Source organism: Drosophila yakuba, chromosome 2L, assembly GCF_016746365.2.
Source record: "Drosophila yakuba strain Tai18E2 chromosome 2L, Prin_Dyak_Tai18E2_2.1, whole genome shotgun sequence".
NCBI lineage: Eukaryota > Metazoa > Arthropoda > Insecta > Diptera > Drosophilidae > Drosophila > Drosophila yakuba.
The window spans coordinates 14,446,846-14,462,805 of record NC_052527.2 but is presented as its reverse complement, the minus strand read 5'-3'; the positions used below and the strand labels follow the sequence as shown (position 1 = coordinate 14,462,805).

Genomic DNA, 15,960 nt, shown 5'->3' with positions numbered 1-15,960 from the left:
GTAGATATTCAGATTACACAACTTATGTATCATCGAAAACCAAACATAGGTCAGTTTCACGCAGTGCTTCGTTCTTTAGCTTTTGCTTTTACATTTCCCCGCCAGAAACAGGTTTTTTCGCCGCAACGACGCATCTCTGACGCTCGGGGTGCGTTTGCTTTCTGGTTTTGCTTTGCAGCTGCTCCACTCGAATTCGGTTTCTGTTTCTGCCTTTCATTCGGTTCAAATTATCGCGCTTGTGCGGTTGTGCGGAGCGGACGAGTTGGAAAAAACCAGCGAGGTTCAATATTTTCTGTCCGGGCGCATTGTTTGAGGCTCGTTTGGAGAACTGCAGGCGTTCAAAACACGGAATCGAAATCGAATAACATAGCCCCCTCCACAAATCCAATTCAATCCAATTCAAATCGTTCGCGAGTCGAAAGTGAAATTCGTCGCAGCACAACGGTAAATCAAAGGCAGACGCGGTATTTGTTCAATGAATGTTCAATGAAATAGCCAGCTAACACAAATCCCGCTAAAATAATAAAATTCAATTACAATTTATTGTAACCGCTTTAATAATTAGCATTGCAAAGCATCTATGCTAAAGTGTTTAACAGTTTAACAAATAACAGCAATATCGGTGATTTGGTGTGCAATAAGTTGAGAAAACCAGAAACCAAAACAGAGATCCGCTGATTAAAGACGAAAGGAGGTACGAAATATACATACGTATAGCATATGTATGAATGTACATACATATGTATGTATGAATTTGGTCCGTCATAAAGGTATACACATCGTGGAGTTTCTCTTTCCCACCCCTTCGAAAAGCATCAACATCGCGAGAGATGTGAGGGAGTTGTGCAGCATCAAGGATGCCAAGTTGAGAGAGTGTGTGTGCGTGAGAACTTCTGCAATAATGTCCTTGGCAATAAATGGAAGTTGAGAGCGGCAAACGGTTGAAATCTGAGCACAAAAGTGACGGATATCCAAAGAGGAAATTGAATAGTTGTGGGGTTAAAATAAATGAATAGAAGTATAAATGATGTATGAAGTTTGCAGGAAAAGAAGTAACGAAAGCTGTTACATCATGGTCAAAAGCACGTCTTTTTTTTAATTCGATATCAAAACAAATAATATATATTTAAAAAATAGTGCTAAAGCTAGTTAAACATGTGAATACAATTCTGTTACTTAAGCCACAAGCACAGAAATAAACACTTTTGTTTATTTATTATGCTAGTCCACGAGGTATAATCCAAATAGTTTTATTTTAGAATTTTTTGTTTAATAAAAAAATCTACCACAGGGCGCTGAAACACACATAGGAACATATAGGCAAATATACGAGTATTTTGTTATACTTTGTTAGCACGTTGATAATCTTTCGTAGCGATCTCAGCTGATGCTGATTACTCCATTTAAAACAATATAAATTAATTCTGACTTACACACTCGACGAGTACATTGACATTAGGTGTAAATTATCGCTTAAATTAATCGTGTGTTGAATTAAGTATTATATTATTATATCACACTTTTTGACAAATGTTTGCGCTCACGCAAAATCAGCTAATCTCTCTCTTAAAACGCTCTCGAGTGTTTATAAACAAAATTGTAATCCGCCAGCCGGCAGATGAGATTCATTTTTAGAACGAAAAAGTACGTCTGTCCGCACTTATGTGACACCTGTTATCAAATGTGACGAAATCTATACAGCTTTTGCTATTTTGTATAGGTTTTTAAACCTAAAATACCATTAGCATTTTATTCCTAAAAGCAAATATCGATATCGACCTTTTGCCCGGAAAGTCTACTTAAAGATTCTGTTCGAGGATAGACATAAACGGATTTCGTATTCTAATTTTGTTCTATTTTTTGCTTCTGCTTTTCAAAGTCAACATGATTCAAGAACAATCAATAGAGGAATATAAAACAGAGAAGAACACTTGCCAGTAGTAGATTGGTACAAAACGAAGAGCTTCGCAGACCAGACTAATTTATAATGCCAACCAATTTGCGATTGGGCGACCGATAACGATCTGCGGACCTATATGAAGATTAGAACAAGCTGGTTCACATTAAAACTGACCAAACTCGTGGCCCTCACGGAATCGGATTGAGATGCTAAGCGAAAAAATACATGATGCAGAGAAATTTATCGGCAAGCTTATTCGTATCTCTAAGATACTTACCGCAGTCCGGATACTTTTCCCAGATGTATCTTTAAGATACTTTCCTCAGTGGTTGTTGCCCTAGGGCCGGCTAATCAACGTGTGGTTGTCTCAGGTCTCCTAACCATCGCTGTTAATCTTTTCGGTTTTGTTAATCATTTCCAGAGTGTCTGTTCAATTTTTTTTGTTTGTTTGGTTGCCTGGCCTGCATACAATTTGCAACACGTTTCGTGGGCTTTTGTTTTGCTTTAAGCTTTCCATTTCACTAAAGTGATGTTCTGTATTTGCCCGCAGCCCCGAAATATCCGTCCATTCGGGGTTCCGACACTCATCTTTCATTTCCATGAGAAGGTTATCAAATGATCTTTACATTTCAGCATTCGAAAGTTTACGTTGGGTGCTAATTGGATTTGAGAAACGCTATTAATTAAATTCAAATGCTTAAGGCCATGGTGCTGTTTTGTATATAGAAAATTGGTTAGGTATTGCACTTATTTTGAACATTTGACCTCCCTACCAACTGTCTGAGCTATTCCAACTCCAATTTTATATATTTGTAAATATTTACTCCAGCAAGAAGCAAAACTCATCAGCTTATGTAAATTAAGGCTGAAAATTAAATGATTTTTTTGTGCTGGCTGGTTCCGATGAAAGCCTGCTCAGAAATTCTAATGAAATTCACTCACAGTGACACAATTATGCGATGCCCTCAGGTGTGATTCGTTTGTTCCTACGCCAAGTAGCAAAATTTGCATATGGATCTTCATACATTCATATCCCTCACCCGGCCTGGGGTGAAGTGTCATAAAAAAGTAACCCACATTGGCCCACAAGGGGTTTCCTAACGGACCCTAAAATGTTATTATTATAAGTATTTATTTTGTAGTTTTCTTCATTGTTTACCTTGTTTTGCGCAATTTTTTATGAAGTGCGCAAAAGTTTATGCGGCCTCGTCTCAAGAGAAGTCGAGTAAGTTTTGGGTCTGGGCAAATAAACAGCGATAAAGAGCCGTTAGGTGACCCCAACCAACCCTCGAGGGGCCAAACCAATTTGCATGAAATGTGGCAATAAAGAAAAAGAAAAACTATCAAACTGAAAATGCTGAGTGGCTGTTAAGAACGAAGAATATGTGAAGTATGCCAGCTGAGATGTGGGAGGAAATTACTCTAAATAGAAGTGAAGTGATCTCAAAACATAAATACATTGGTTTATCTATCAGTTTATTAGATCAGATTAAATATTTACATAGTTTTATAAGATTCTGCTATGTTTTATACTATTTTTAATGTTGTTTATGTGGAAACGTAAACGGACCTACCCGAAGAATGTTTATTTTTTGGGTCATTGCCTCAATCTAACGCTACCCCCAAACTAAGACGGCTACTTGAAATAATTTAGGTCTCTTAAGTAAACAAGAAAAATTCCGTCCATGGATACTTGACTTTCAAGTACAGACTGTTCAATCTTAACACTTAGACACACATGTCAAATGCCTAAGCATTCACCCTTTTATCAATAGAATAAAATGAACAAACCAAACTGAACCAAAGTACAAAAGTTCCACCTTTCATATAAACATTTTATTGACGGCATTTTGAAAGACTACTGAAATAAACAAAAATGGTTTATTTGTAGTTAAGGAATGATTGAACTCACTGTATCAGATAACCAACGTCTTATCGCCAACAGCGTAGTCGCAATACGACAAAACCCCGATTCCATCTGATGATTCTACGTCATTGATGAGAAATAACATTTGTTATCACGGGGAGTAAACCGGTTAAAGAAAGCTGAAGGCAAAGTCTTTGTAAACTTCTGCCTAAATTCGGTGACAAACTTTATGATTCCAGTGAATTTCGAGATGAATCCCACGAGAAAACCCCACCAAGTTAAGAAATCAAGACCGAAAGAGCAGGTGTCTATGAGAGATGTGCGATCAGCTGATTATTCAACAGAAACTTGTGGGGAGAGACTCACGCAAAATAATAATTGGTTTCCTACACATTAGCTTCTCTATTGTTAAATTTAGCATTGAGCATTGGGAGCGCAGTGCGTCACAGTTCTCTTAGTATTTCCACATGAAATATTTGCTTATAGTAGAATATAGTATATATTGCGCGGCTATGTAGTTATAGGGTTTCATGATCTAGCCTAAGCTCACACTTCTGGAAAGAATCAGCTGATTGTTGCTATACGTCTAAAAACGTGCTACTTAATTCTTATGCTGACTCCCTGCATTTTCTTCCTTCTCTGCCTATTTTTCGCCAGCACTCAATATTCTTATCAGGGTCAATATTATCAGTTCATAGTTTTTCTTTATCTCTGAGCTTGATAGCGATAAAATAAAAAGAAACATTAGTTAATTGCTGTAGCATGTGTCGCTGGGAAGAAATGTGCCTGCAAATATTTTATGCAGAGTGAGAAACTGGATATGTAAATTTAATGCTTGACTTCCATAGAATATCTGGCACTGATTTGATAGATAAACGAACCAGATAACCGTTCGTTAGCAGATAAACTGCTATTAGAGTAAGCAAGTTTGCTGCGGTTTCATTTCACACACTAAACTAATGCATTTTCCGGTCTGAAATAGACACATGACTCTATTAGAGTAGATCTCAGGCAAATAATGAAAATGGCATTTCCTTTAGCACTTGAGTACTTGGTCAAAACAATTAATCACAAATTACTTAGAACAAGATCTTAATTTTCCTATTTTATTTCTATTTGCAGTTTCGGTGAGTCGATCTGTTTGTAATCTGTAACTGTCATTAGGGTTTTGGTGACGGAAGAGTAAGTAGTGGGATTTATCTCGATTGGGTAAGCTTTGAATTAAATCCGAATTAGAATTCTATTTTATTGTCCTAATTTCTGTTAAATGAGGCCCCTTGATTTATCTCTCACTCCACGAAATTCGATCTCTGGGCGAATTTCCATATGGCTAGCAATTAAGTCTGCCTACGTCAGTTTCTATTTCAGTTAGGCCTAGGTTGACACCTTCAATTGAAATTGATTATGGAGACGACATCATCCGCGCACTTATTTAATTAACAAAAGCCTCAGGAAAAAACCAAGACTGTGGCTTGACAACCAATTATGATTTAACACGGTTAAGTGTCTAAATCTCAATGTTACATTTGTATTTTCATAAAAGATTTCTAGGAATTTCCCCCAGTGCTATACCGCAGATAGTTTCGACAAGGGAAAGGAGACCTTCGATGGACTTTCCATGTTAAAGACACATATTTTCGTAGGTGGTACCCCTCAATGAACTACTTCAAGTGCACCGAAGGCAGTGGGCAGAAACATAGGCAAAAGTCCAACGAGATTTGCGTGTTTAAGGCCAGTGTTTTTTTTTAGAAACATATGTGCTCATGTTTGTAGCTTATGTATGTACATACATATAATTGTCGCCAAGATCTTTGCTAGATTTTCTGGCTGCTTTTCAGCCAGCTTCTGCCATTGTAATCGAGACCACGCACAGACATTCAATATGTTGACTCAATGAGAATTCGTTTTCTTTTTGTCATCGAAAATTGGGTCTTGGTCGTGAGAGAAATACGCACGAGGGCGTAACGCACTTGATGAGTACAAGTACACACTTTGGATATTTTGGTTTTCAATTTTATTCAACTCTCGGTTCTCTTCTGACTTAGTCACTCTGTTTGATAAGTGGGTCAAGTCTGAAGCGTTTGTTTTTATTTTTCTGCATTAGAAAAAGTGAAATCGGCAATGTTTTTAAAAGCTGTAATTAACTCTTAATCATCGACGCTCTGTCGACTGCTCTTTGATTTATTTTCCCGTCTCTGCTTCTCTGTCTGCCGTCCTCCCTCTTTCTAATTATCACTTACACTTTTGTCGTAAGATTCTTTGTAATTAGTCGACAATTTTTTCATGTCGGAGCTTGTGATTTGCATTTTCTCCCTGTCAACCGATCAGATGCTGTAATTACTGCTTAATTATTATCTATTTGCAGTTTTTCCTAATGTTAACACCTTGGCAAGCTAGTAATGTTGAGTGACATTGGATTTTGTCTAGACGAGGCGGGAAATATTTTATTAGTTGGGTGAAACTTCTTAGAGTCGTTAAATGTCTGATTCAACCTTAAGATTCTTGCTGGAGGCTTAAATTAATTAAGATACATGAGCTTATGTTGCTTAGACCATTCCTAATTATGTTTTGATTGTCCTTTAAAATACATAATTCATTTTTGCATAAATGTTTCTTTATCTTGAACATCTTTTTAAGATTTCTTGGATTTGTCATATACTTCCTTTAAATTCGCTACCAATTGCAGTCACAGGCCCAAGATTGTTTTGTTTTTAACTTAGCTCAAAAGATTACACAACCAGCTCAAACACACGACGAGGCGTTGTCGATGGAGGAAAACCAGGTGAGGAGGCAGGTGAGCAGTGGTCTGCCCACCAGCAAACAAGAGAGAGACGCCTAATTAAGTTTCCCCCACCTGGTAACGAAATTTGTCAAAGAATATGGAAATCGCAGCAAATTGAAAAACTTGCATATCTCAAGCCGGGCTTGTGGGCTTGCATCGATATGACTGAATTGGATTGAATATGGATTGCATTTCTTGAGCGAGATTCCATAAAGTGTAAATGGTATTTCCAAGCCGCAGAGAAACTTTTTCATGAGTATGACTCAGCATTGTGATTTGATTAGCTGATTGTGTAATTAAACTCCATTCTACTTCGTTATCATCTCGTTTCATAATTAATTGAAATTTTGAATACTGGCTTTTGGGTAGAAAATTAACTTTAATCAAAACTGACGGGAAGGGAAATAATGGTAAGGAAATTAAGTTCCATAGCCAACCCAAACTTTAATTAAAATAACAGGGAATTTTTTTTTAATTTTTCATTTACTGACCGCTTTAAAATTGATTCTCTTTTTACATATGTATAGCAAATGTATATTTTGTAAGTGAAAGCATGCAATCTGAATGATTAAAGTTAAGAATATGAATACTTCTCGTGATACTCTACATATTTATTTTTTCGAGATTTTAACTTTTTCAATTTTTTTTACTAAAACGGGCTGTGTTTTTACCTTCCGCTTCTCGCACACTCCGCCATAAATTTAAGAAAAACGAGTGTTCCGTTAGCTTCTTTTCCAGTGCCCCCTCGCTGTTGACCGCAAATACGATCATCACATTTCATCACCCACAAGAACCAAACCGCTTTCATCTCACTGGAGATCTCTGACTAAGACTTTGGACTTGTATTAATGCCTCGGAGATTATGCCATGACAACAACATCAGTGTATATATCGTTTACCGTTTAAAAAGGCGAAGAGGAAGATGTTTATGCACTTGAACGCCATAACAAAAGTTGCCTCTTCAACCGCAAAATAATGAGTTGCAACAGCACCAAAAAAAAAAGAGGAACAAAGACAAGCCCCGAGAATTTCATCATTTTCTTACCCGCAGACCGGTGTGTCGGAGAAGCGTTTTGGGTCAAGTCAAACCCAGAACCAGAACCAGACCCATACACATACCCAAACTCAAAGCCAAAGCCAAACCGCACCCGTTCGCAAATCGGCTCATTGGACTCCTTGGTCAACCAGGCAGGCCACTTGACGGCTGTCTGCATCCTGTGTGTGCGCTGGGCATATTGAGTTACTTGGGTTTCTGGACCCGGGCTAACAGCTGGGCTGAAAACCAGTTTGCATCTTAGCTTGTACTACGGCAGCTGTAAACAATCAGAGCTAACTGCCTGCCAGGCACTCAGCCATGAAAAATGAATGATGATAATGATGGTCAAGTCAACTGTTTCCAGAGGGGACCCCAAGTTCTCCTCCGACAGTCATTGACCAAAAGGCCCGAGCCTCCTCCGAGGCTCCTGGACTTTTTTCTTCTTTTGGAGCCGGAGAAACTCGATTTTGTATCTACCTCAAAAGTGCGAGTACCTCAAGTCTGGCTCAAGTCTCGGTCGCAGTTCTTAACACTACTGCTGCACAGAGAAAAATGTGCCATGTACTTATGATCTTTTTAATGATTTTGTGTAGAAAATGGTACACCACACCATTCACATTTTTATTTTTGGCTTAAAAAATATACAAATAAACTTAATTTCGCTTGAATATGCAGTCTAAAATTCATTTGAATTGTGTACTTTGCGGCCTGCCCTTTGCAACTCGCTCGTTGGTTTATGGCCTCTCAGGTTGTGCTTTTTCACTATTTGTTTGTTGTCTATATGGAGGAGTAAACCGGTTGCCGGGTTCATAGGAGATGCTTTGTTGGAAGTCGCCTCAGTCTACGCCTATAGCTTTTGTATATATCTCTCTCATTTATTGCTGCACTTCCATCATTGATTTGTCTGTGTTCTTTCCGAGCTACGAATTTTTACTTGCAATTGGTATTGCGGGGGTTATCAGTTAGAGATCGCGGTGCTGAATCGGTTATAACCCGTTCTGAGAGCGGCGTTTATGGTTGCACTTTTTTCGATTGTGGGATGGTTAACCTGATCCAAAGTTTATTGACTTTGCCTTTGCACATGGACTTCTTGAAGAAGATATTTCATTTCAATATCTAAAAATAGAAGTTCATGCTTAAATTATTTCTTTTATCCACGAAAGACCAAGCCACCAAGACAATCATGGTCCATGATCGCAACCTTTGTTTTAGCTGCGGCCTACTCTTTCATTTGGCTGTCAGACAGTTAACGTATTCCTCATTCTGCAAGTTGCCATAAAAAGACTTCAATTGCCAACTGTCAACTAGTGGGGAAACTGGTTAAACTTTTTGCAAAAAAAGAGAGAAAAACTCAGAGGCTAAAATCAAAATTGTTTGACTGTTGCATTTGGTGCACATTTCTGCCGGTTTCTCTTTATGGCCAAGACAAGTTCTTGACACTCATCGAGCGCACGAAATGGTAAAGACGCCCACAGATACTCGGTATACACAAGTGTATCTGTAGGTAAAGTATTGTAGCCATAAGTCGGCTACTTAAGCAAAAACTTGGACTTAAAGAGAGATTTATTGAATCATATATTTGGTTTTTTGGTTGCAGCCGAGTAATTCGACTAACGCAGGAGTAACCAACGAAGCGTGCCACTTGAAAACATGCAATATTGCCAGTCCCACCACAATTCTACTCCTCTTTGGGCCAAAACGCATTCATTATTAGTTTGCCCACATAATAAATGATGTAAAAAGTAGGCGTACTCGCAATACACCACGCCAATAGGCGTCGAAGTGGGTGGAAGTGGCATTGGGGGGGCGCAGAAAAAATTCAAACTTTAAAATAATTAAGTATACAAAAAAAGTTTTCGCTGCGCACCATAATTTTTATTATTTATAAAAATTATACAAATGTGTTTTGTAAATTGCTGAAAGGCAGGCAACAAAATTAGCTATTTCTTTACATTTGGCTTTAGCCTCTTTTGGCAATCTTTGTTCGATTTCGTTGCTTGGCTGATAGTGAGAAATCAAATACTTTGTTATTGAGTGTGTGCATTTTACACACAAAACTTTCCAACCGTTTCTGAAGTTGATTTTGCAAGCGAAAAGTAGCTAAAAGTAGCAAAAACAACCTGTGACAGTAACATTTAAGATAGGATTTAGAAGACAGAGCCTGCAAACATTGCAATCAAAACAGCCAGTTATAAATTGGTCATAATTGCTTTATGTCCCTTTTTACAACTAAATAGCTGGCTTTAAAAACGTGATGCATTTTATTCGCAGATGTTTAGAGCTTGACAAGAGTATTAAAAGTGCTACTGCAGCTTGAAAGCCTTCCCTTACCTTGGCTATCTATCCATCAAAATGGGCAGCATGTTGCACGTGCTCCGAACACCTTAGGATACCTCATAGATGGTAGATTGTATGGCAGCGACAAATTTAACTGCTGCCAGTCGCCGAGCCATAATCGTTTAGATGCTGTTCATTCCTCATAATGATCGTGCTGGCCAGATTTGGGGGATCGGTAGCCGGAGATTGCTATAGATTGCTATAGAGATGGAGGCAGGAGACTACTGTGCGCAGGTAAATCAAGGTGTGCTGTGCAAAAAAAAGGTAAAAAACCTGCCAGTTAAGCTAAGCTCCAAAGTTCCAATCCGCACTTCAAACTCACTCTCAATGGGGGCTGTACAATGTGTCTGGTGTCTTGGCCTAACTGCTTTCGAGTATTTTACGTTAATTTACGCCAAAGCCGTTGAGGAGATTTTCGCAGCAGTTGTTGCATGCTTTCGGTTTCATTATGAGTGGAAAAATCATGCAATGGCCACGGCTTTGGCTTTTGGCTTGGCTTGGCTTTTCTTGGCTTGGCAGTTGCACACTCGGATTGCCAGTTGCAACACCCATTTTGTATCGTTACTCTGCGGTTAATCATATTTCTTTCCATCTGTCTGTTGTTAAATTAGCAGCTGCGCTCAGACAGCAAACATATTGTGTTGTTTGCAGGATATTTCAATACGCAAAATAGCCGAAAGAGATTTGTTTTTATTTTAATTTTATTATTATTATTTAGTTTTTCCCACTGTCCCTGGAACTCTGTAGATAAGTCACGCTTCCCCTCAGACTTTTTTGTAGGGGTCTTTTTGGTTTTACGCGCTTTGCTGACTCTGTGTGATTTTCCTAATTGGATTTTCCGTCTTGGCAAACACTGTTGCCATGTCTGTTTTGAGCTCGCTCTGATTCGGCATTGTCCAAAGTGTCAATTGGATTTGAGAACTGTTTCATAACAGATATCTTTCAGGGCAAGTGTGAAAGTGTCGGCGAGGAATCTTAAGCCAAAATAATAACATATATTTAATGATCTTCACACCGTTGATTACGTCTTCGATTGATGGCAATGATTTATTGTTATTTTTACGACCAACACTTGGAGTATCTTTCAAATTGAATTTATTTGCCTGCCTCACTGTAATCCCGATAAAAATACATTCGGTCCCCCATAAAATAGATTCAAAATCGATGCAAAGTTAAACAGCTGCCGAGATGTTTGACCAGCTGAGCAATATTATTTGGATTGTATTTTTTCTGCCATTTTTTCCTTGCCACTTTCACTTGCCAATTTTTTGTGTCTTTTAAAAGCCCACACTCGCTTATGAGAAAAAACATATAACACATTTTTTCATAATTTTCTTTTATTGTTGAAAGCAATACAAATTTATTCAATCTCTGTTAAATCATAAATAATGTCAGGATATCAAAATTTATTGAGTATATTTTGAAATTCTGAATCGTGTTTTTTGGGGGCTTGGTTTCCTTAGCCAGCTGGATTTGAAACGTAAACAATATGAGGAAACCAAGGATGCTCAGTAAATATAAAATGAAAAATTGCTCAGGCATGCAAATTATTAAAAGAAACAAAACAAAATATATCCAATTGTCGAAGTCATGCAAACAAACATCGGACCCAGTACAATCTGAAGATTTGTTAGCCTTGCAAAATATATCCCAGTCCGTCGACACTTTCGATTTTTTCCGATTAAAAGGTGGGGCGATATCTGCAGTTAAGCTGTTAATTTATTGCTTGTATTTACCTTTTGCATTGCCGCATTCATGTTACTTAATCAGACGTTGATTAACGAATTCATTTAACTTATGTCTAAAAGTTGTAGCCTGGGGTAAAATTATTGTTTATAATACGCATTATATGTCGAAACTTATTGTAATATTTGATTATATGAATAGTCTTGTGATAACAAGCTGGATTCCCGTTTGTTATCAAGCACTGACTCACATACGCCCCCAATTACTGATTAGGCAGGCTGGTTTTCCACAGATTTGATATACCCCTTCGCTTATCAATTAAATATTTACGTTGCAGACACGCACCTCGATAAGGTGGAGATGGAATTAGGTTTACAAATATAAAATATTTCTACTGAATTTATTTCGTTATAAGAATGCGCGGTAATTTTACAATTGTTTATTTTTGTGTATGTTGAGGACAGTAGAACTTCTTAATAGATAAGGTTGGTTTTTTTTTGTGGGAACAGGGTCACTTATAAGTGACATAATTAGGTCGTAAATTTGGGTGGCAAAGAATTAATGATATCTTATTTTTGATTGATTAAACTCTTCTAATGCATATTTATTTCTTATCTTTACAGAAATCTTTATGTTTTATGTAAACATATAGTGAGAAACTAATCAAGACAAATTCAAATAATCTTAGGTAAGATTCTTTTTGATATAATTTTAATTTTTCTTATAACACTTCCCGCATTGGAGTATTTATTTTTTATGCAAATAAACTGTCACACATTGAACTGCTCTACAGGCAGTAAGCGACTAAGCGATAATGATATTCAAATGGGTGCGCAGTGAATAACAAGTGAATCCATTCAGACTAGACTCATTTTTCTCAATCTGTCTTTGTCTTGGTTTTCTAAAATGTATGCATAAATAATTGCAATTTATTGCATTCAAAGATATGAAATTCCTACAAATATTGAATTAAATCGCATTTCTATGACATTACTGGCGTCGCAATATGTTCTATGGCGATAATGTGGAATCACAGCTTTGTTTATTGTTTTTGGGACCATTTCCCGATATCAAATCGTGCATAGTTCAATGTAAACTGCTGAAACAGCTGAATCCATGATAAGGAAAGAATGCCATGGTGTTCCGTCGAATAGAATAGACATTTTTTTTCGCAAAAATGTGTCATGAATATTTCCGAAAATATATTTCCTGAACAGTATAAACTATAAACAGCTGAATTGTCGCTGCAATCAAGAAACGTTAAGAACTGGCACTATAGATAACTTCCTTGTGTCAAACTTCCCATTAAAGTGCCTTCCCCTTGAAACCGCAGATTACATTGTTTCAAACGATACCCCCTTGCGATAAGATGGTTCGTATAACAATACCATATAGCTAAAGAGCACATTCGATGATTAGTGAAACAGCCTTGCTGCTCAGTTGCAAAGCGAAATCGATTTCGAATTACAAAATAATACAGAACTGTAAATGGAGGTAATGAAATGGAATTCGACACGAGACGGACGTTTTCATGATGCGTGAAAGTCAACCTCAGCCTTGTGCGGCTAGGAAGCGAAATAAATCGCAACGAACAAACAAAGTGAAATGTAAACATCGTAAAATACGAATGCGAAGCAACATACAAATGTACAATCTACAAGTGTACATATGTGAGCACAATAAAATCAAGCTTAACAAGAGCATTCAATGAGCCACTTTTCATGCTTGCCGCGCTGAATAAGATCGGTTTAAAAAACGAAAAACATCAAAAATAACACAATTTGAACTTATCTTAGATGGCGCGCTTGGCTCTTTAATTCCTTTTTTGTGGAGTTTTGGCTGTTTGGCTGTGTTTTTGTGTAAAATGCTTTCATGTCAAGTTTGTTGAGCTTTTGTTGGCAAGGTTATTGCACACGAGAAGTGCTCATAAAAGCATATAAGTACATATACATATATGTATAAACAAACCGCAAAAGAATAAATTTTAAGGTAAAACATGCGATAATTAAATATTTGATATGTCAGCTGGTCGGCAAACAACAAAAGGCAGCGAAACCAAGGAGAGGGGATAGGATAGATAGAGTTCCCAGACCGCACCCTGAGTACAGCTGTTCCTTGAGTAAGACTAAACTTCCGTAAATTCCCGGATCGAGAAATATCACATAGATTGCAGTTCCCAGTGGCACTTATGGCCATCGAAACGCAGTCGCTGCATTTTAATCAAGTGCCAAGAAAACACCTCCAGTGCCAAGGCGACTGTTTGGCATTCGCCAGGCATTTGCATTTGTACGCGCTGCATTTTCTTTTTTTGGCCCCCGTCGGAAAAATTCCGAGCCATAGGGGGGAAAATGAGCGAAAGACAATACAAAACCAAACTAGACAAGTGTAAACTATTCCATTCACCAGCGCTGTGGCTAATGGCCGTAATGAATATGAATAATTATCCACGCTAATATCGTGTCTCGAAGGCTTTTCAATATGCATAGCATTTTGTCCGGAAATGGGCATGGCCAAATCATCTTTAAAGAGCTTTCTGGTTTGTTATGCATGGGAGACATACAGAAGCATTTTTGAAAAATTGTTCGAGTAATATATATAACTTTTTAAATTTATACAACATTTTATTGTTACATCACATACCCATTTGAATCAAATTAGTCCAGTCGTTCTCCATTTCTCTATAATCTAATTTTTAAAAATAAGTACAAGTATGTAAATAAGTATAATCTAATTTATAAAAATATGTACATCTCTGGGCGCTTTTGTCATTTGACAAGCCGACACCCTGCATTTACCATAGTCCAACTTTATTGTAAGCCACGCAACGAGACAATGGCCTCATCTCTGGCCCACTCAGAATCGCTGTAGAAGGAAAGAAAGAAAAGGCGAAAAGCCCGTATTTCTACCCCTATCTCACTCCCTCGCACTTAAATTTATTATCATGTAAAACTTTTGTGCAACAATGTGCTTAACAAAAGCTGAAAAAAGCTACTGTGCAGCTGTTCAGCCTCCCTGCGTTTCGAGTTCTCCGCCCCGTCAATTGTTCTAGTTGATAATTTATTTGAATATTTGGCATAATTATTCCGAAGCGAGCAACAAGAAGAAACAAAAGAGTAAAACCCGTTATATAATAGCGAATATTTCACAAGACTGCAAGAGCCCAGCTATTATGTGTATTTGTAAGATACAAAATTGCACTGAGAATTGGGCAAACAGAACTATGATTTGTGAAGTGGCTCAGTCCGGCTTGACTTGACATTGAGACTGAGATAATGACCAGATAACCAGTAATATTTGTTGTATGACTCCACTATCTGATTGCTGACAAATGAAAAATGATTGTCGCTAATTGTGGCTTGAGTTCGACCAGCGCAAAGGAAAGGAAACCAGCTTGCTCTGCTCCTAACTTTAGCCACCGAGGGGAAGATAAATGACTTAGCTCAGCATTGAAGATTGGCCATTTAAGGCACACACACACTAGCCAATCACTTTAAGTCGATTAACTCCATAGCTCCATAGCCAAATGAAAGCCCACACTGAACGCGAATGCGATCGCGATTGCGATCGAGAACTCGATATTCTATATTCTATAATTTTGTTGTTTGCGCCTCTGGCTCTTCTCTTTGCTTTGAGATCTGATCCGTTGCGATCGTCGTGCGTCTCGAATCAAAACGCGCATAAATTTCTATGCTCCATGCTTTTGTAAATCTGAACCGCTCCCCCTTGCCCTGCAGTAGAAACAGTAGCGGCATCCATTAATCAAAAGGCACTACGGTCTAGCCATCGCGAAGATCGCATATTAGTTACACTTTAGCGGGGCGCCCTGAAATCTGATGGCGGGTTATTAGTTCGCCTGAGCTACGATGCAAAGCAGTTGGAGATTGATCGCTTACAAGATGAGTAGATGAGTAGCTATCTGCGAAGTAACTTGAGCTGACACAAGACTTGGGGCTTGGCTGGGTTCAAGGCGATCCAAGCCACGGCTTAAGAACAGACCTCTGATGGGGCTAATGGATTGTGGGAAGTGCTCCACTAAGCCGAGAAAGATTAATACGTAATGTACACATGCGCCAATGCTTTTAAGATTGAGTCATGTTGGTCTGTGAATTATTTGGCTGGGCTTACTGCAAAATAATGGGACTTAAATACATCTAAATGTTTTTATCATTAGCGAAAAATAATCATTTCGATACTATTTCAATTTCTTACTCATGTCTAAGCATAGCCAAAGTGACAGATCATCATAAATCCAAATAGATAGTCGTTTGATTTTAATCTTGAGTTAAGCTTTATGTAATTTTGGGTACCCATAAATATAACCATTTTGCGTTTATGACGGCATTCATTCATAC

General features: G+C 37.9%; 1 protein-coding gene across 4 annotated transcripts in view; it reads left to right on the top strand.

The window, feature by feature from the left end:
- Nucleotides 1-205: 205 nt before the first annotated feature.
- LOC6528216 (dual specificity tyrosine-phosphorylation-regulated kinase 2) overlaps nt 206-15,960 on the top strand; it is a 49,509-nt gene continuing 33,754 nt past the window's right edge. For 2 of the 4 annotated variants that reach the window (XM_002089242.4, XM_039371819.2), the window contains exons 1-3: nt 206-694; nt 4,890-4,894; nt 12,232-12,296. The gene's annotated coding sequence lies outside the window, so the exon portion shown is untranslated. The remainder of the gene's footprint in view (nt 695-4,889; nt 4,895-12,231; nt 12,297-15,960) is intronic. The other 2 variants (XM_039371821.2, XM_039371820.2) reach the window with 1 other exon arrangement.